The 20,921-nt window shown below is 36.1% G+C and overlaps 1 protein-coding gene across 11 annotated transcripts in view; it reads left to right on the top strand.

The window, feature by feature from the left end:
* The window catches only part of CEP57L1 (centrosomal protein 57 like 1), a 71,512-nt gene that overhangs the window by 22,789 nt on the left and 27,802 nt on the right, over nucleotides 1–20,921 (top strand). For 4 of the 11 annotated variants that reach the window (XM_046676837.1, XM_046676829.1, XM_046676842.1 and 1 more), the window contains exons 2-3: nucleotides 13,927–14,010; nucleotides 14,636–14,765. The exons of 1 other annotated variant lie outside the window; for it this stretch is intronic. The gene's annotated coding sequence lies outside the window, so the exon portion shown is untranslated. 6 more of the 11 variants (XM_046676830.1, XM_046676831.1, XM_046676840.1 and 3 more) reach the window with 6 other exon arrangements.

Below are 20,921 nucleotides of genomic sequence, written 5' to 3'. Positions count from 1 at the left end.
AATCATCAGTCTAGGAGCAGAAAAATTTTTACTTTTTATTTTGTGCTTTTCTAAGCTGTTTAAGTTTTGTTACCTGTGGATATATTACTTTTTTAAAAAACCTGTTAATAGTGGTTTCTGTATAATGGGATTATGAATCACTTTAAAAATGTTTTAAGTTAAATATTATATAGTATACAAACTGTACTAACAAATTCCATCTCAAAGGTTACTGAGTAGGTTGACATTGACATTCAGAGTGGATTTTCTACAGATCCACACAGACACAAAATTTTTATAACATCGAACAGTAGTGGCACTCTAAAACCATTAATCTCTTGTTTCTATGGGAAAGTGGATGTTAAATTATAGATAGGGATCTAGGAAACTTCACTTTCTGCAGTCTTAGAAAATCCCTATACTCACACATGTATATCCTTGTATACGTTTGCTCCTGGGATAGGAAACAGTCTTCCTGAGTGAACGAGGTAGGGGCAGGGAGTGGCAAGAATGAGAATCAGATCAGAATTCTCACATCGATTGCTCTAGACAGACTGTGCCGTGAAAGGGACCTTGAGGACTTTCACCCACTAAAGCAGGGAGAAGCTAGCAGTGTGCTTGTGTACCTAGTTTATTTGTAACTCACATGTTTGAATTAGGGAACTCCTCGCAGTGACCAATTGGTGCTTATTTTCACTCTAAATCCGTTTTAGTCCTCTAACGATCTGTTTGAATGATGTGCTTGCTATACAATGAAGTTGTGATTTTATAAGATCCTAGAGCAACTATGGTGCGTAATTTGTACAGTTTATATTACCTTTGGAAAGACTGAAAATGCATGTCTGAACTAGAAATACACTGCTTTGCTGAAGATTATAAAAGTGCTAAAGGAATTTTTTCAAAATGGTATTGTTGAGAAGGGGTTAATTTTTCTTAAAAAGGGCCAGGGTAATCTGGATATAATGAAAATACTAAATTAGTGTGTCTGTGGTCTGTGAGTGAATGGAGGAATACTGAGTATTGGACTGGGACTGTAAATCATCATTCTTGGCAGGAGCAGAGTTTGCTCTTCCTCCTGTTGTGTCTGGAGTGTTACCAGGGCCTGTGGTGAACTTTGCAATCTACGTCTCAAAGAATCTTGAAGCGTTTACGTGGACTCTGGGGTACGAGTTCTCTGTTCTCACTGGTTCGTTGTTTCCTTTGTTTTGTGCTTTTTTATGCATGAGACATTTTATATTTAGAGGAATTATAAAAAATGGTTAAATGTGAAGGGAAGAAAAGAATTTTTATGATTTTTAGTTACCTGTTTTTGTAGTTCTTACTTTTAAAAACAAATGAACACCTATTTAAAATTATGTATGGAGTATGTTTGAGAACCAAAAATAACCCTTCCACTCCGAAGTTTCTAAGCATTCAGAATAGCTTCGTACACATTCCATTTAGTGTATTTCAATGATTTGAAGACATATTTTTTCACATTTAAAACATTTCTACAATAGGGATTTGTCTTGTTATCGTTAGTGACCTGGATTGAAGTCAGATTATTTCAGAGAGGATTTGCATTTGCCTCTACCAGTCGTTTGCTCTAAACCTGAGGCAATTTTAAGTTAAATTCTCTGTTTGAGGGTTGATCCCCCGTACACACACACACTGGTAGGGTATATGAATTCAGACTACAAAGCTGTGTAAGAACTGTCTCTTGGATAAAATTCCCTCTACCCAGTGCCCAGTGCTTAAAAGGTAGAGACTTTCAGGTTTCCTTGCTGTCTCTCTCTGTGTAGTGGGTTTATTTTCTATTTATGCTGCACTGCTTTTGCAGGCCTTCTGTTGTTCCAGCTTTGCATGAGAGGTCTCCTATTTTTTTTTCTCTTGTGGTATATAAAAGAATAATGCACTTTATAATAGATGATACCTTAGATTTGATAAAAGACCCATCAGACACTTGCTTAGACCCTTGCCATCTTTCTTCAGAATGTGTTTATTCCCATTTTAGACACACTTCTAATAAACTCAATATCATTGTTACACATTTCTTTGCTTGTTCCTCATCAGTGATCTTCAAACTTCAATTTGCATAAGAATAAATTGGGGAGTGAAAACTATATATTTCTGGGCCTTATCCCCAGAGATTCTGTTTCCGTGGACCTGAGTGATGCCTAGGAATCTGTACTTTTAATAAGTACCCTCAAGGTATCACACCTAAGTGATTGAAGGACCACACTTAGAGAAAAACTACATACTCTATATCTAAGTAAATACTCACAGCTTCAGCCATCTATATATACTGATGACTTCCAAATCCTTATCTCTAGTCTAAACCATTCTTCGATGCCAAACTCATCTATATAACTGCCATGTCTCTGTTAAAGGCAGAATACTCTCTGATCCAAGCTACCTGGGCTCAAGCCCCTGCTCAGCCACTTAATAGCTGTGTGACCTTGGGCAAAGTTCCTTGACTTCTCAGTTGCCTCATGTAAAATGAAATTAATATAAATACTTCATAGGGTTGCCTTGACGATTTGCTGGATCAATACACGTAGAGTTCTTTGACCAGTGCCTGGCACATAATAAGCTCATTGTAAGTGTTAGCTGTTTTTATGTTGTTACTGTCCCACAAGCACCTCAAACACGTCTAAAATGAACCTTTTATACTACCTCCACACCCCTCAAAATCTGTTTTCTGCCTTGACTACAGCTTTAGTTCCTTTCTTCCTATCATTAATGTTCCTCATCAAGGTCATAAGTTTTATGAATTCGACATCCTAATTATCTCTAATTTTTCCTCTCCTTTCTATTCCCACTTCTGTTGCTTTGGTTCAGGTCTTTCTCACCTCTCACAGAGAGTTCTGGAATAGCCTCCTATCTGGACTTCTAGCCTCTGGTTGTTTTTCTCCATTCTAATCTCACTGAGTCTTTATCAAAGGCGATGTGATCCTGCGACTCCTCTGCTGGATGGCGCTTAGTGCCTACGGGAAAAAATCCAAACACCTGTGCCTGGCGTACGCGGCTCCTCAGATCTGGTTTCTGCCTTCTCTTCTATGACACTAAGGCACATTTGCAGTCTTCCAGCTTTAAACATTACTTGTAGTAGCTCGCCCAAAACACTGGATCCTCTCTTGCTTTCATAACTTTGCGTAAGTCAACAATATAGCATGGTGGTTAAAGTGTGAGGTTTAGAGCCAGACTGCCTGAGTCCAAATCCTGACTTTGCCATTTAACTAGTTGTGTGACTGTGGGCAAACCAGGTTGTTTTTGTGCCACAGTTTCCTCATCTTTAAAGTAGGAATAATGTACCTCATAGAATTGTTATGTGGATTTTAGTAAATTAATTCGCATAATTTGTTCAATAAATTTGAGGTATTTTTATTATTTCCATGCTATTTCTTTTGCCTGTACACTTGATCTTCTCCTCCACCCATGCTCTACATTCTTTTGCCTATCAAATCATACTCATTTGTACTTTATACCCCAGTTTCAGAACTAGCTCCTCCAGGAAGCCATCTCTGAAATCCCTAGACTCAGTTAGATATTCCTCCTCTGGGTTCCCATAGCACCCTTTGTCATATAATTAAGCTATGAATGCTTTAAGGACTGCCAGGGACTGTATTTTTAATCTCTGAATGGCTTATGAATGCAACTTGATTGTTTTGTTTCTTATTTCTATAGATTGGGAAACCAGTTAGAAAGGGGAAGGATGTTCTGCTAGAGACATGTAAACCGACAGCTCATAAGCAGTCTGGAAGGAAAGAGATAGCAAGAGATGAAAAGACAGAGAACAAAATCTGTAACAGTCTAGAACTTTCCAGTGAAGGGACAAACAATCCAACAGTCATCACTGTGGTTCTCTAAGTATCATTGTACATAATTAAAATACTATGATGATATCCTTAAGTCATACCAAAAGTGAAATTGTGTTGAGAATACTCTGACTAAAAGGAAGGAAAGTAGATTAAACATTTTAGAAATATTTCTTTTAAGATTAGTTGAAATAAATCCTGGCAATTAAATAGGTAAGCTTTAGTTATTTATCATCTAACAGCTCATTCTCCCTTGGGCTGCCTGACTAATCAGTATATCCCGTAATTAATTCTGAGTATTGACTGTGCCCAACCTGTTGGGGGAAAAAAATGTGAAGGCCAAGGATGTGGATTTGTAACAACTAATCTGAGTACTGATAACTTTAATGTTTATTATTTGTTGACTCAATTTCTCAATTCTTTCTACATTTAATAACTTTGCCATCAACCATTCTTAAGAGAAATGGTTAGAACCAGAGTTAAGTTCAACAGATAAATTTAATAAATGTTATAAGAATGTTGAAACCCTTTCAAAATCACTTATTTAAAAGAAAGTTAGAGGGGCTGGCCCCATGGCCGAGTGGTTAAGTTCACATGCTCCGCTGCAGACGGCCCAGTGTTTTGTTGGTTCGAATCCTGGGTGTGGACATGGCACTGCTCATCAAACCACGCTGAGGCAGCATCCCACATGCCACAACTAGAAGGACCCACAACAAAAAAATATACAACTATGTACTGGGGGGGCTTTGGGGAGAAAAAGGAAAAAAATAAAATCTTTAAAAAGAAAAAAAAATGAAGTTAGAACTTTCCGAAGATATGGTACAAGTCATATTTTAAATTCCTAAGAATTATGATTTACTTACTGAAATAAAATGATATTAAATTAAAACACTGTATGCAAAAGTACATACCAACGTACAATATGTGATATTTTTAAAACTTAGGACAGTATTTATAGAACTGTTGGGTTTAACCATGACAAACATTAGCATAAAGAGGGAGGGAAAAGTTGTTGACCTAACAAACTGGTTTCAGGGGATTCATTTTACAAATATTTTTGGGGGTTAGGCGCTGAGGATACAGTGCCCCTTTGCAGAGCATAGCAGTTTGGACTCTAGGAACTTAGAGAAGAAATAGACATAATTGCCCTCTCTGAGTTTATATTGATAGAGGAAGCATAACACCCTTAAAAATGAAAAGATGTAAGTGCCCCAACAGATATCTATAAAAATAACTGATACTCTGTGTCTTCAGCTGTTTTGTACCTCTGCAGAAATCTAATTAAGAGAAAACTATTTTAGTAAATTTTTGTCTGTTGTTATAAAACTAATTTGTTTATTGTAGAGGATGTAAAAGAAGGTAGAAGTAAGAAAATGAAAATCTCCTGTTGTCCATCTATTAGCATTTTAATACATTTACTTCATCTTTTATCTATGTTTATCTTTGTCCTTTTTTAAAAAAAATTTTTGGTGAGGAAGATTGGCCCTGAGCTAACATCAGTTGCCAATCTTCCTTTTTTTGCTTGAGGAGGATTGTCGCTGAGCTAACGTCTGTGCCAATCTTCCTCTATTTTGTGTGGGATGCCACCACAGCATGGTGTGATGAATGGTGCATAGGTCCACACCTGGGATCCAAACCCGGGAACCCTGGGCCGCCAAAATGGAGCATGCAAACTTAACCACTTCACCACTGGGCCAGCCCCTATCTTTGTCCTTTTTAAAAATTGGGCTGTAATTATGTACTTGTATGTCTATCTTTATTCACTTTGTATTAAATCAGGAGTATTTTCTCATGAACTGAATATTCAAGATAAATTACAGGTAAAGATGATAGGAAGTCTAATCATTTAAGTAATCTCAGACATTGTTAAGTTCTAAACTTACTGGATTCAAGTTCAGTAAGGAAAAATCTAATGTTTATCTATTTTTTATTTTCAGTGAAGTAACGGTGGTTTATAAAATATAAATTTCAGGTGTATCTCATTATATTTCAACTTCTATATAGACCACATTGTGCTCACCCTAAAAACTAATTTTCTAATTATTAGATAAAGTGTTCATAAGTCTAGTTATTTTAAATTCAGCAATTGATAAATTTGCTTAGAAATTAGGTAGCTCTTTTAGCATGGAATTGAGTTGACTTAACTGTGCATGTAATGATTAGATGCTATATTATAATTTATAAAATATTTGTAGAAGATTGGCATTACTAGGTACTCTTTAAAAACTAGATTGTACTCATGTAATCATATTGCTTCTATTCAAACTCATTTAAGATAATGAGTTTGAAGAATGCAATAAAAATTTAATAATTATGAAATAAGCAAACCAATTTTACTGCATATGCTGCTGATTCACCCTGTGTTCTTTTTTTCCCCCTCTCATTGTCTTGTGTTTGTCTTTTTTTCAAGGGTGAGATTGCAAACTACTTGACAGCAGAAGCTACACCCTGTGTGTTTCTTATTTCTACAGAGCATAGCATATTAGACATAGATACTAAATAATTACTTCTTGTTCTCACTGACTCATTTGTTACTACCTTCTCTTGCTTTTTCCCCCTGCTTCTCCAATCGCTCCTCTCTCATCTCCTTTTGAGGGTTTGTGTGTGTGTGTGTGATGAAGATTGGCCCTGTCAGTTGCCAATCTTCCTTTTTTTGCTTGAGGAGGATTGTCGCTGAGCTAACACCGGTGCCAGTCTTCCTCTATTTTATGTGGGATGCCGCCACAGTGTGGCTTGACCAGCGATACTAGTCTGCACCCAGGATCCAAACCTGCAAACCCTGGGCCACCAAAGCAGAGCACATGAACTTAACCACTACACCACCAAGCTGGCCCCTCCTTTCGAGGATTTTTATTTCTTCATTTGCCTCCTCAATGCTAGCAGTCTTTAGCGTTCTGAGCCCAACCCTTTTCTCTACTGAATCTGTAACTCTTAACCTTTTAAAATTTTCCTCAGCATGTCTGAGGGGCACCACGATGGACAGATAACAGTAGTTCTCTAATGGACAAAGGCATTGAATCTCAGCCCCGCCTTTCCATGCACCCACACCCTGAAAATTGCTAATCTTTACACTCTCCTTGGGTGATCTGATTGATAACCAAATCTATATCTCTAGATCCAGCCTGGACTGCTCACCTAAGTGCCAGACCTGTATTTCAGTCCATTTGCTGGATAGCTCTGTGCCTGTAAGCACCTTGAATTTGACATATCTAAAACAATTTGCTGTTTTCCATTAGACTTGTATCTACTTTTATGTTATTCCTTATTTCCATTAATGCCATCACCATCTCTCTAGTTGCCCAAGTGAAAGTTTGGGGAAGATTTTCGATTGTTTCCTCTCCCCCATTTCACATATCAAGTTGGTTCCTAAGTCCTTTTGATGTATCATCTAAGTATCTTTCATGTTCATCTCGTCTACTCCGGTCTTAATTCAGGCCTATATTTGTCATTGCCGTAATTACTTCAGTAACCTCTTAATTTGTCCCCCACCTGTAATTTCTTCCCCCTCCAGTCTATCTACCTTAGAGCCATCTGAATAAACTTGTCAGAATTCAAACCTGATCATGTTACTCCCCTTTATATTCTTCATTAACTCCCCATTGCCTAATCCTATAAAATACAAACTCCTTAGTGTGATATACAAAGTCCTTTGTAGTTTGGACCTCACATGCCTTTTTAGCCATCTCTTACTGCCAACATTTATTCACCGTGCTGCAGCCAAATTCACTAGTGTCTATCACGTCTGTCAATGATTATACATTCTATCTTCATTAATTATGTATTTCCAAATTTTGTGTTCCTGTGAAGCCTCTTATTGTTTGCTTGTTTGGGTTTCTCTTTCATATCTTTCTTCAATGTCTGGTAAGCTTTGGTTAAGCAACTTACATTTAAGAGTAGGGCACTAAAAAACTGATTGGAAACTCTGAATCCATCCAGTCTATTTATTTTATCGTCTTGTGTATCTTTGTTAACTTGGGCTAGTCATGTTACCTTGATAAGGATCTTCCCATCTCCAGTTGGATATACAGACCACCAATATTCTGGGAACTGAATCTTCCTGCTTTCAGTGTGTTGTCCCACCCTCACCTGTGCTGAGTGTCCCCCAATGCAGAGATACTCTAGAATTCCCTCTTGATAGAAAAAAACAAAATAAACTTCTAGTCTTCTTCCCAGAAAGGGGGTAGAGCAGTCTTCTGGCTGTGTGGAGAGGCAAAGGGGATTTGGACGTGTAATTTGCTTCTAAATTAAACTGTCATCCTCTTCTCTAGTTTTTGGCCATATCTTAACTACTACTTACAGAGGTGCTGCTAATTCCTGAGCCATTTGGAGGTTTTACAGGGTTTACTTAAAAGTCACTTTTCTTACTTGGGTTAGGAGCCTGCCTTTTTGCATTAGCTAAGTCTGTTACTACTTGTATGTCTGCTTTCCATTTTCCAAAGTTTTATTGTTGTCACCTCTTCTGATCTCTTCATCATTGAAAGTTTATAGTTTAAAAAGTGTTTTATATGATTTTAGTGGGTTTCTAAGAGGGAGCAAAAGTCAGTGTGTATGTTCAGTCTGCCGTATTTACCTAAACTCCTCTTTCAAAACTATTTGTAATTCCAAATTATTTCTGGCTTTACTTATCTCTCCATCAATCTGAGAGAGTTAGATAATCTCTCTTTCGTGCTCCCATGATACTCTGTGTATGCTTTTGTTATGGAACTGATCCCATTGAATCATATCTTATTTTTAACTTGTCTTCCCTACCATACATTGTTGTGCAATGAATCTCTAGAACTTTTTCGTCTGGCAGGAGAAACTTTATAACTCCCTATTTATCCCTCCCATCAACCACCATTCTACTTTCTGTTTGTATGAGTTTGACTACTCTAGATACCTCATATAAGTAGATCCCAGTACTTGTCTTTTTGTGACTGGCTTATTTCATTTAGCATTATGTCCTTAACGTTCATCCATGTTGTAGCGTGTGTCAGAATTTCTTTCCTTTTTTTAAGACCAAATAATATTCCATTGTATGCGTATATGTTTTGTTTATCTTTTCATCCATTGATGGACGTTTGGTTTGCTTCTGCCTTTTGGCTATTGTGAATAATGCCATTTTGAACATGAGTATACAAATATCTTTTCAAGACCCTTCTTGCAATTCTTTTGGATATGTATACCCAGAAGTATCATCGTCTTTTATGATACTGACATTTTTTAAGAAAATGTTACCCCCCTCTATAAAAAATAGAATGTTTTTCATTTGGGGCTTTTGTGATGTTTCCTCATGTTGAGATTCAGGTTGTGCATTCCTGGCCAGAATACTGCATAAGTGACGTGTCTTTCTCAGGGTCTCACATCTAGAACTACATGATGTCCACCTTACCTCTCATGGGAGGTGTTAGTTTTAACCATCCTATCAAAGTGTTATTCTGTTTCTCTACTATATAGTTACTTTTTTCCTTGCATTTTAAAAGCAATCTGTGACACTTTAAGACCATGTAAATATCCCACTCCTTATCAAAGTTTCTACCCCTGAATTTAGTGTTGATGCTTCTTACCTAAATCAGTCTACTATGATATGGCTGAAAAATGATGATTTTTCAAATCCAGCAAGGGCTCTTTTTAAAGTTGATTGCAAATTGTGTTAAAATAGATCAATTTGAATGTCAAATGATCAGTATATTAAATATAAGATTTGCTGCTACTTTTAATACATTATACTTGATAGTCACTGAAGCATAATGATTAAACTGCTTCTGAATTTCTGGAATTTAATAGTTATGGTATTCCTATACAGTCATTGCTTATTTTAAAAGTCAAATAGAGAGTGTGTTTTAGGATGTGAATTAGGTTCTGATACTTTTTCTCACCCTCAGTCTGCAGATTGTTTATCAGGTACTCTATTATCTTAATCCTGCTAGTGAACTTTGTATTTAGTTAATGACTAACCAGATAATGTTCACTTTCAGCTATTGAAAAAGAACAAACTTTACAGTATGGAGTAGCTTTGAGAACTTTAGCTGAATGGAAAGATATAAATGCTTTTTTCCTTTTTGAAGCATAATCTCATTCTGTGTGTAACTAAAACTAGTTTGTCTAGAGCAGTTACCATCTCCAAAGTATGTCCAAAACTATTGCGGTTTGAAGCAATATGGCAGATTACTTAGATGTTCAGAGAAACCTCTTCTGGTAAGGAATACAAAAATGCTGTGTAAAAAAAAAAAAAAATTGCTGTGTAAAATGCCTAAAACATCTTTTTTAAAGCATGGCAGAGTTGGCAGCAAAGTAAGGAGGAAATATGAGGCTGTACATACTGCGAAAGCTCAGTTACACAGGGATAGATAAGCCCTAGAACCCCTTTTATCCCTGAGGGCACCTTTTAATCCTTCGTACCATCTAATCCCTCATGACCCAGAGCCTGGGCTTTAAGGAGGCATTCTTGCTTGCATGGGGCAGGAGACAAAGTCTGAGCCTGGGCATGGTGAGTGATAAGTTTGGACACTGCAACATAAAGCAGGGATCCTTAAAGGATGAAACCCTCAGTGAATGACCAGAAAATAACTTGCTTTTCAGAATGACATTGCCTTTTTCATCCTTGGCTTTGAATGGAGTGGACAAAAAGAATCTCTCCTGAGAAATCCTTATCACAATCCTATACTCATGTGAGTTTGGAGTTGGGCAATTCATGCTACCAAAAAAAATCTAAATATAAAAGTTTAGTTTAATGATGGCTTGGGTTTTGGGTTCCCTAAGGACCTAGCAGAAACAAATAGAAATCCTCTCTGAAGAAAAGTGCTTTAAATACTGGCTTTGAAGAATTCCCACAGTTAAACTTCTAAGGAATGTAAGCTTAAAATCAGAACTCACTAAACATGTGAATAAATCAGCCATTATTATTATTATTTTGCCTGAGGAAGATTGACCCTGAGCTAACATCTGTGCCAGTCTTCGTCTATTTTTTGTATGTGAGATGCTGCCACAGTATGGCTTGACAAGTGGTGTGTAGGTCTGTGCCCAGGATCCAAACCCACAAATCTAGACTGTTGAAGCAGGCCACGCAAACTTAACCACCACACCACAGGGCCAGCCCCAAATCAGCCGTTATTAGTAAGAGTCAGCAGAAGCCACAAAGACTATGATTTCTAAAATTATCATGTAGAGTTTTTAAATGTGTGTTTAAAATGTTCAAATAAATAAAAAAAGGAGTACAAGGAAAAAGAGACTATTAAAATTGATCAGGGAGGGGCTGGCCTGGTGGTGCAGTGGTTAAGTTCGCATGTTCCACTTCAGCATTCCGGGGTTCACCAGTTCAGATCCTGGGTGCGGACATGACAGTGCTTGGCAAGCCATGCTGTGGCAGATGTCCCACATATAAAGTAGAGGAAGATGGGCACGGATGTTAGCTCAGGGTCTTCTTCAGCAAAAAGAGGAGGATTGGCAGCAGATGTTAGCTCAGGGCTAATCTTCCTCCAAAAAAAAATATATGGATCAGGGAGGTTTGAAAAAAGAAATTACAAAACTGAAAAATGTAAAGTTAAAATTAGTGGATGGGTCAAAAAGCTGTTTAGACACAACTGAAAAAAGAGTTAGTGAACTGAAAGATAAAGCTTAAGAAATTACCCATAGTGTAGCACAGCACATAAAGAGATAAAGAATATGACAGGCAGATTAAGAGATATGGAGCTTAGATATCCAACATATGTCCAGCTGAATTTCCATAAGAAGAGAATAGATAAGTAGTGAAACGATATTCATAAAGAAAATTGCTAGAATTTTATAGCATTGATGGGTTTCTAGATTTAGGAAGCATGACAAATCCCAAGTAGGGTTAATAAAAAAGAGACCCATATCTAAACACGGTGTAGTGAAACTACAACAGTACAAAGACAGATGATTTTGCATCAGAGAGTAAACGGCAGATGGCCTATAAAGAATGACAGACTGAAAGCTAACTTCTGGACAGCAACGTTGGAAGATAGAAGACAATACTTTCACAGTGCTAAGAGAAAATAATTGTCAACACAGAACTATATATCCAGCAAAATTATCTTTCAAGAAAAAGAGTGAAAGAGAAACATCGTAAGGCAAACATAAACTAAGAAAATTCACTCCTAACAGACACCCAAAGAGCCTCTAAAATACAGTGTACATATTTTAGGAAGAAGGAAAATAATCTCAGAAGAAAGGAATGGTAATTAGTGCAGGTTGAGTTTCCCAGGAAGCAGACTCTGAGACAAGAGATTAGTATACATGTTTATTATAGAGTATTCTTGGGATCAATACCTAATGGAAAGGAGAGAAAGGAAGGCCTCAGTATTAGGCTGAGAGAGAAGTTAAGCTGCAGTGAAGACCCAACAAAAGTTTCATTGATCCCACGGGGAGTTCTGGAGATGGGGTGATCCTTTAGAGTTGTCTTGAATTGGGGCAAGAGGGTCAGGCCTTTTTTCCTCATTGGATGTGGGCTGCCCCTGGAGGAAGCCTTGACCTTGGATGAAGCAATGTTCTTTAGGCAAAGCAATCCCCAAAGAGGACCGACAGCCAAGGGCTGCTTTCTGGCAGCACTTCCAGAACTTATGGGAAAAGTCCACATTCCTGAAAGGGAATCTGGGCAGTGCACCGTAATGTCTACTACACTGAGCAAAGAAAACTTGTAGGTGAACATAAACAAACATTGACTTTATAAATCAAAACAATATTGTGTGATTGGTGTGGTTTAAAATCAAAATAGAACTAGAAATCCCAGACAATCATAGCATTATGAGTCTGGAGGGGAGTGATTGGAATTAATGCATTCTAGAATCTGTGTTATATGATAGAATACTACACAGCAGTGAAAATGAATACCATACAGCTTCATGCACCAGCATAAAAACTAAGATACTTGGAATTAAAGAAGTACAATTCTATTTATATAAAGTTTAAAAATCATCAACACCAAATGATATGTTGTTAAGGATACATACAAATATAATAAAATTTAATAGGCATTAGAGTGAGTAACACAAAATTCAAAGCAGGAATGGAGAAAGGGACACAGAGGACTTCCATAGTACATGGCAGCACTCTGTTTCTGAAGCTAGGTTTGGATAGACAGATATTTGTTTTATTATAATTCCTTAAACTATCTGTATATGTATTGTATTATATATATGGTAAGTGATTTTTTTAAAAAGAACAAACTCTGTTAAGGTATCAAGAAGGAAGAAATTGGCTGGTCTTGGTGACTAGATGCATACTAAATTTATCTTCTAAATTTGTATTCAGCTGTGCTGATCTGGATCCAGTCGAGTCCACTGAGACTTAATCAGAAATGAACTATCATTGATTACGTGATTGAGTCATTTCTATTTGACTTATCCATTTTACCCTCAATCGGAATGGGATGAATTTCATCACTTTTTTACAGGCATTTCAGATGCAGTGAATGATGAAATTTGAAGTTTGAAAATGATCCTAAATTCTACAGCAAGATTTTACTCGATAAATTCAATATGTAATATCAGTTATCATGGTATATATTCAATACATCATCTACATCAGTCAGTGTAGAGACTGTACTTATTTCCTCCAAAATCTGATTAATCCATAAAAACCAGAGAAGGCAGCTTTGAATTCACCATGAAGGTAGTGAGCTCTGTCTCTCTGGAAATATTAAGCAGAGCTTAAACGACTTGTTAAAGACAGTGTGAGAATAAGTTTATATTGAAAAGAAGAATAGATGAATAGATGGCCTCTAAGACCCTCTCAGACTTTAATAAGATACACGATTCTGTTTGATTCAGTGTTTCTTACCTTCCATTCTCTCCAGGAGGCATTTTCGTGATGACTCTCTGTTTAGATAAATTTAAGTCAGAGTCCTTAAGAGAGAGTATTTTTCTCTGGCTGCATCACTTTTGGAGTGTAGGAAACTTGAGCTGTGTGACCTTAAGCAAATTACTTAGCATCTCTAGACTTTGGTTTCTACGTCTACAAAATGAGAAGACTGGAGTTGATATAAATTTTAACTGGATATATGAAATTTCCCTATCAATTCTAGAACTCCCAGATATTTTTATGACTTCTACAAACTTATACCATGTACTTCCCAAGCATTTTGAATACAGTCACCACTGCTTGAAACTAAATAACTTGAAATATAGCCTTTGTCTCCTCTTTTTTGCAGGTAAATACAAGATAATGTTTTTTAAAAACCAGACTCTAGCTGTCTTCTAAAGTTACCTGAATTTGATTGTACCTTAACCTTCAGGTTAGTTATTTTGAATGTCTCTGTAATTCAAAATGTCTCATAATTCTATAATTTTATAATTCTATAATTTTTTGAATGTCACTTTATTAACTCTATAACAGTAGTCTTGTGTTTTTAATATAAACTGTTAAAGGAATATTTCACAATAGTTTAGATAACAATGGTAATATTGGGGTTAAAAACTAATACAATTGCATATAAATTAAATATGGGTCAAAAAGCATAATTTTAGTTTTATTCTCCCATTTGATTATGCTGGGAAATTTTTAATTTTTTTACATTATTGCATATAGGATAGCACATTAGTCATTTCACTATCAATTTAGTAAGCTTAAGATGTTACTAAAGGTCAGTTATAAGAGGAAAATAAATCAAGGCAGAGTTACATATCTGTTTCACATCTTATCAAGTAGGAAACTCTAAATTGCAAATAGCTTTAATTTGCTCTAAACTTATTATGCACTCTAAATAGCATAAACCTTAAGCTTCCATTGTTACATCCTTGCCACTATTCCTGTTTCATTTAGTGTGAAATGGGTAACTTGCAGTCAGTGTATTAGTTTGCTAGGGCTACCAAAACAAATAGCACTGGGTGGCTTAAACAACAGAAATTTATTTCTTGCAGTTCTGGACACTAGAAGTCCAAGATCAAGGTGTCGGCCAGTTTGGTTTCTTCTGAGGCCTCTCTGGGTTGCCTTCTGACTGTCCGCACATGGTCTTTCTCCGGTGCACACACGTTCCTGGTGTATCTCTTTGTGAGTAAAAATTTCCTCTTCTTATAAGGACAGCGGTCAGATTGAATTAGGGCCCATCCTAAGGATCTCATTGTAACTAATCATCTCTTTAAAGGCCCTATCTCCAAATACAGACACATTCTGAAGTACTGGAGGTTAGGGATTCAACATACAAATTTTGGGGGAACACAATTCAGTCCATAACAACTGAAATTATGTATAGTTTACTTTCCTACCACAGAAATTTTCAAGAATGAAAGTTAGTGATTCTGTGTGAGCCACTTCCATGTTGGGTACAATTGTTGCACTATGCTATGTGGCAGGTTAGCTCACAGGATGACATGACACAATCCGTGAGTGCTGTATGATTTTAAACCAGGGGAATTGAAGTTCTCTGCAAAATGACATCCTGATTTGTATAAAGCTTCTATGTCTTTTGCTAGTTTCTCTTCCTCTACTTGCCGATTTAGTATGGGGCCCTTGGAACTGTCTTCTCGTCTTACATTGTATCATCAGTGGTCTCCTTATCTTCAAAATCAATTGATCCTGTTTTCACCTAAACTGCTCTCTCATTGAACAATCTCTTTTCATTTCTGACACCATAATTTTCTGACTTTCTTCTACCTCACAGGCTTCTCTTTCTCTTGTTTTCCTTTCTTATCTGTTCTGTTTATATTCTTCCTTTACGTGACTACTTCTATTCTTATAACTTTGTATACCATCAATATGCTAACAATGTCACCACTTATGTTTTCTAGACTAGACCTCTCCTCCAAGCTTCAGACTCTTATATCAAATAACCTATTTTACATCGTAACTTGGATGTCTCACACTTCGAATAGTGTTTGATTGATATATATCAGTACTATATGAGTATTAGCCATTATCTTTGTTGTTTTAATAAATTGCATGATAATCTACCCAGTTATTTAAGCTAAGAGTCATTCTTGATTTCTCCCTTTTCTCCTCCTCCTAGTGCAGTTCATCACTTACGTCTTCAGAATACATCTTCTATACACTTTCGTCATCTCCGTTGTCACCACCCTAATTTGCAGCATCATCTCACATCTGGCTAACTGCAAATGTCCCCACACTATAGGCTGTTTAACATAGTGGTTAAGAACCCAGGTTTTGGAATCAAACTGCCTAGGTTTAAATCCTGGCTCCACCGCTTACAAGCTATATGAGCGTGGGAGGTCTCTCTGCCTCTGTTTCTTTATTTACAAAATGGGAGCGGTTAATAATAATACCTACCTCATAGGATTGTTATGAAGATTAGATAAGATAATGCACATCCAGGGCTTATAATCACAGCTAAAACTTCAGTAAAAGTTGGTCATTCTTAGATTTGCATAGTAGCAAGAGAGATCTGTGTTTAAATTGTTAATGTCTAATTTTTTTTTTAAAGTCTTTCAGTCATACAAAAGATTTAGTAAATTATATAACGAACACCTGTATGCCCCTCCTTAATCACCTGTCTCTTTGCACCCTCACTCTCTTAACCACCATCCTGAATTTGGTATTTATCTTATGCTTGTCTTTATATTTTTGATACATATGAATATATCTCTAAACAATATATAATATTGTTTTTACATGCATAATATCATATTGAAAATATTCTTCCACATCTCCTTTTTTTCCTCTCAACATGTTTTTAAGATTTGTCCATAAGGGTACATGTTGCCATCTAGTTCATTCTTTTTCACTGATGCATAGTCGTCCAATGGATATCTTTTGTCTATTTTTTATTGGGTATATTATCTTTTAAAAATTAATTTATAGGACTTCACATCTTTTTTATTAATTATTTGTTAGTTATATGAATGTAAATAGCCTCTCTCAGGCTGTGGCATTTCTTTTCACCTTTTTAATTGTATCTTGTGATGTACATTTTTTTATGTTAAATTAATCAGTCTTCTAATTTATAGTTAGGGCTTTTTCTGTCTTGTTTCTAAAAGCCTTCTTAGAGGCCGGCCTGGTGGCGCAGCAGTTAAGTACGCATGTTCCGCTTCAGCAGCCTGGGGTTCACCGGTTCGGATCCGGGGTGTGGACATGGCACCACTTGGCAAAAGCCATGCTGTGGTAGGCATCCCACATATAAAGTAGAGGAAGATGGGCACAAATGTTCGCTCAGGGCCAGTCCTCCTCAGCAGAGAAAGAGGGGGATTGGCAGCAGTTAACTCAGGGCTAATCTTCCTCAAAAAAAATAATAAATAAAATAAAAAAAATAAAAGCCTTCTTAATCCCAATCTGCTAAAGATATTCTGTATTTTTTCCCAGACATATTTTGCTTTTAACATTTTGGTTTTTAATGCACATGGATTTAATTTTTGGTATGGTATGAAATAGGGTTCCAGTTGTTTTTAAATTTTGAGAATTAGTTGTTCTTTCACCAATTATTGAAGAGACCATGCGTTCTCCACTGATCTGAAGTGCCATTTTTGTCATATAGCAAGTTATTATACAGGGTTTGCTCTGTTTCTGAGCTGTTGTGTTCTTTTAGTCTATTTGTCCCTCTTGACTGTATTACTGCCTTCATTATTTTTGTTTCATGATATGTCTTGATAACTGATAGGACAAGTGTCTTTATCTTATTGTTCTTCAAAATTGTTTCGACTATTCTAGGTCTTTGTGAATTTGGCTTAATCATTCTCTTGCTTTTGTTATGGTTTTACTATATATATATATATATATATATATATGTATTCTTAAACAGCATAAATATAAAATGTTTATAAAATATAAAGCATAAAAATTTATGATACTGTATGTATGCTTCAGCAACTTGCTTTTTTTACTCAACAGTTTTCTAAGATTCATCCTTATTGAAATCTATAGCCATAGATTGTTAATTTTCTTGTTATATAGTAGATCATTCTGTGAATGTACCAGTTTGTTTATCTGTTTATCCATTTGGGTTATTTCTAGTTTTTTGGTATTACAAACAGTGCTGCTACAAATATTCTTAATAATGTGTTTCCTGTGACCATGTGTAAAGTTTCTTAAAGATACATTCATTAAATTGTAGTCTCTATCTCTGTGTGTATATGTGTATATATATGTATATAAATATGCATACATTCAATTTTATTACATAATACTAAATTGTTTTGAAATTAGATTGTACTATTTTCTATGCCAACTAACATTTATTAGAGTTCCCATAGTTCTACAAGGTCTCCAAAATTTGGCATTGTCAGACTTTTAAATTTTTGCCTAACTTTTGGGTATAAAATGCTGATTTATGATTTTAATTTGCATTTCCCTGATTGCTACTGAGGTTGCATCTTTGCATATATTTATGAGCCATTCATATTTTCTTTTTTGGAAGTGCCTCTTACATTTATTTTTTCTATTTAGTTTTATATTTTCTTTTTGATTTGTAGGAGTTCTTCAGATGTTTGGGGTACTAATCCTTTGTAAATTAGGTAAACTAACATTTACCCAGTAGCCAAATTAGATAACCTAAGAATTATCTTTGAATCCTTCTTCTCTCTCAACCTTTAAATATAATAATTGCTAACACTTCTTAAACATTTACTATGTATCAGGCATCTTTCTGAGTACTTTATATGTATGTTTGATCTCATTTAAAAGAGCAGCCTTCTATGTTAAGGTACCATTTTAATCTCCCTGTACAGATTAGGAAATTGAGACATAGGTTAAATATTTGGTGGCCCAAGGTCACACAGCAGAGTTTCAGTTTGAATCAAAGAAGTCTGCTCTAAAGCCTGTTTTGTTTTGAACACTGTAATATCTTTGATTATTTTCTTAGGTTGAGTTCTAGAAGTATAGTAAAAACTCTTTGTTTTTAATAAAGTTAATTTTTTTTTTTAAGATGTTATTTTTTTTTGTTTTTCTCCCCAAAGCCCCCCGGTACATAGTTGTATATTCTTCGTCGTGGGTCCTCCTAGTTGTGGCATGTGGGACGCTGCCTCAGCGTGGTTTGATGAGCAGTGCCATGTCCGCGTCCAGGATTCGAACCAACGAAACACTGGGCTGCCTGCAGCTGAGCACGTGAACTTAACCACTCGGCCACGGGGCCAGCCCCTAATAGAGTTAATTTTTTAAAACTGCTTTTTTGTTTGTAAAAATAATATATTTAAGTATGTGTATTTCTGGTTTTCCCTATATTTATTTTATTGATAAAATTATCGTAATTTTATATAGCTTTATATTCTACTTTTTCTCACTTAGTCATATCATGATTTTGAAAATATAAGTTTTAGTGACTGTGTAATATTACAATATATGATTCTCATTTGGCAAGTAGTTTATTAGTTTTGGATATTTATTCACAAGTAATTTTTGAATGCCTTCTCTGTGCCAGGCATGATTCTGGGCGTTATGTATAGAGTGGGGAACAGATCAGTCAAAGCCTCTGTCCTCGTGGAGCTTACATTCTAGTTGGCAGTGGGGAGACAAACAATTTTATATGCAGGGAAGAAAAAGCAGAGGAACACAGACAGAAAGTGCTGGGGAGGGAAAATAGGATTAGTATTTTATAAAGAATGTCAGCAGAAGCCTCTTTGAGCAAGTGACAGTTGAGCACAAACACGATGTGAGGAATAAGCCATTCAGATAGCTGAAGGAAAAGTATTCCAGGCAGTGGAAACCAGAAGTGAAAAGTCCTGAGGCAGGAGCATGTTTGAGGTCTTACAGGAACAGGAGAGAGGACAGTGTGGAGCTAGAGAGGGCTGAGTGAGAGCGAGACTGAAGGAGTCGGAGAGGTATCAAGTGGGGCACCCAGTTCACATATGGCTTTGTAAACCACTTAGGAACTTTGGAGTTTTCTCTGAATGCAGTAGGGAGCCACGGGGAGGGTTTTGAGCAGATGAATGACATGATGTGACGTTATGTTGAAATTAGGCTCATTCTGGTTGCTATGTGAAGAATATGTTACAGGAGAACTAGGGGGAAGCTTTTATAATAATCCAGGATAGAAATGGTGACATATAGGCCAATGGTCAGATAGTGGATATGTTTTGAAATGGAAGTACCATATATCCTGATGGATTCCTGATGTGAGATGTGGATGTGAGAGAAAGAGAGGTAACAAATGCAAAATTTTTGATATTATAAGTAATGCTGAAGTGATGATCTTTCTAATAATCTTTGTGTGCATCTTTGATTCTGTTTTTAGTATAGATTCCTGTAATAATTACTGACCCAACAACATGTTCAATTGCTTTCCGAAAAAGTGCTATCAATTTATATTCCTACCAGCAGTATATGCATAACTTTGTTGCCCTTAAAAGAACTTTGCATGTTTGAAATGTAAAAAATGGCATTCCTTTGTTTTCTTTTAAAGTAAGTATCACAGCCATTTATCAAGTACGTACTTTGCTTACAGAAAGTGCATACTTTGCAGACATAAATTGTCTAATTATAGCACCCCTTTAAGATATTACTATCCTAATTATGTAAAGAAGGACATTGAGACCCAGAAAAGTAAAACTTTCTGAAAGTCAGAAAGGTAGGAAGTGGCAGATCCAGTATTTGAACTGAGATCAAACTTCAAAGGTTATCTTTATATCTAGATATAACTACTTTTCTTTTAATATTGCTAAGATTTATTCTTTATTGGCCACATTCTTTTGTGAATTGATGATTTGTAATCATTTGCCATTTTTTTTATTATGGTGTTAGTATTTTTCTTCTGATTTATAAAAGCTCTTTCTGTATTAACGATATTAACCCTTTTTCCTTCTTTGCAAATATTTTCTTCTGCTTTTCTTTTGCCTTTCAATTTTGTTCATAATTTTTATATATTGTGGTATAAATTTTAATGTAGCCTTTGTATCTTTTCCTTTATTTATATTATTTCCTATATTTTCCTTTATTATTTTTCTCCTGCTTTTAAATGTAAAGCATCTTACCCCTTCTAAGATTATTTTAAAGATTGGCACCTGACCCAACATCTGTTGCCAATCTTCTTTTTTTCTTCTTCTTCTTCTTCTCCCCAAAGGCTTCCAGTACATAGTTGTATGTTCTAGTTGCAGGTCCTTCTGTTTGTGCTATGTGGGTTGCCACCTTAGCTTGGCTTGATGAATAGTGCCATGTCCACACCCAGGATGGGAACCGATGAAACCACAGGCCGCTGAAGCGGAGCGCACAAACTTAACCACTCAGACACGGGGCCGGCCCCTATTCACTGATTTTTTAAAATAATTT

The sequence above is a fragment of the Equus quagga genome, chromosome 11 (assembly GCF_021613505.1).
Source record: "Equus quagga isolate Etosha38 chromosome 11, UCLA_HA_Equagga_1.0, whole genome shotgun sequence".
NCBI classification, from domain to species: domain Eukaryota; kingdom Metazoa; phylum Chordata; class Mammalia; order Perissodactyla; family Equidae; genus Equus; species Equus quagga.
This window is presented reverse-complemented; position numbering and strand designations above follow the sequence as displayed.